The sequence below is a fragment of the Sapajus apella genome, unplaced genomic scaffold (genome assembly GCF_009761245.1).
Source record: "Sapajus apella isolate SASKATOON/1434 unplaced genomic scaffold, GSC_monkey_1.0 scaffold216, whole genome shotgun sequence".
In the NCBI taxonomy this organism is placed as follows: domain Eukaryota; kingdom Metazoa; phylum Chordata; class Mammalia; order Primates; family Cebidae; genus Sapajus; species Sapajus apella.
Window position 1 is genome coordinate 732,573 of NW_022437156.1, and position 1,593 is coordinate 734,165.

Below are 1,593 nucleotides of genomic sequence, written 5' to 3' on the forward strand. Positions count from 1 at the left end.
CTGTATTCAGTGATGTCAGGAAATGTTTAAATGAAAAATTACTTTAAATATTGGCTTCACTAAACTCTGTATTCACAACTACAGATTAAATAAACATTTGGGAAAATTAAAAATATTCTTAAAGATACTGGAATTGAAGTCATGAAACTAGAAAGAATATTTGGGCACTCTGTAATAGTGGGGAGCCAAGAGCATTTGGAAATTGTACCAAACCTTTTATATTCACTGTAATAGAAGTTGTGAAATGGGAGTACTAAGTATTTGAGACACAAAATTTTTTTTCCAGAAATTTGACTTTAATTATTTATATTTTAACAGAGATGTCAATCCTTTCCAGAGGGAAATATTAATGACTGCAGAAGCTGGATTAATTGAAGAAAAATCAGAATCAGTTAATCTATCAAATTAAAGCAAAGGGGTAAAGTAGACAATATTGTTTAAAAATACAGGGCCGGGCGCCGTGGCTCACACCTGTAATCCCAGCACTTTGGGAGACCGAGGCGGGTGGATCACGAGGTCAATAGATCGAGACCATCCTGGTCAACATGGTGAAACCCCATCTCTACTAAGAATACAAAAAAATTAGCTGGGTATTGTGGCCCGTGCCTGTAATCCCAGCTACTCAGGAGGCTGAGGCAGGAGAATCTCCCGAACCCAGGAGGCGGAGGTTGCGGTGAGCCGAGATCAGGCCACTGCACTCCAGCCTGGGTAACAAGAGCGAAACTCCATCTCAAAAAAAAAAAAAAATAAATAAATAAATAAATAAAATAAAAATAAAAATATGAGACACCATTTGAAAGAAAAACGTCAACTTTAAGAGAAACAGTCGATTAGATTATCTGATAATTTATGTGATTGCAATTATAGTTTGTTGAAAAAGTAAAATATATTAAGAACTTAAAAATTTTAAATTTTGTCAACCATGAAGGATGTTTACAAAGCTTCATAGATGTAACCAATTAAACCAATACAAATTTTAATTTAATCAATAAAATTAAGCCTACTTATTAAAGTTGGCTTATATTAATTGATTTTTGTAGCGAAGTGAACAGAGATATTTAGTAAGAATTTCTAGGCTGGACGTGGTGGCTGACGCCTGTAATCCCAGGACTTTAGGAGGCTGAAGTGGGTGGATCATTTTAGGTCAGGATTTTGAGACTAGCCTGGCCAACATGGTGAAACCCCCATCTCTACTAAAAATACAAAAATCAGCCAGGCATGGTGGTGTGTGCCTCTAATCCCAGCTACTTGGGAGGCTGAGGCAGGAGAATTACTTGAACCCGGGAGGTGGTGGTTGTAGTGAGCCGAGATCATGCCACCTCACTCCAGCCTGCGAAACAGAGTGAGACTCTGTCTCAAAAAGAAAAAAAAGAATTTCAGACAGGTCAAGGGCTAAAAAAATATTTAACGTAGTTGCCAAAGTGAGAGAGAATTTGACACTATAAACAATGTAGTTGACGTTACATACGTCATAATACACAAACAATTTGATGGGGAAATTATCAGAAGCTTATACAAGGCGCTTTTGTCAAATCATGGCTAACATAGGCATATATCACTTAACCAATAATTACTACCTAAGAAATGCAAAAA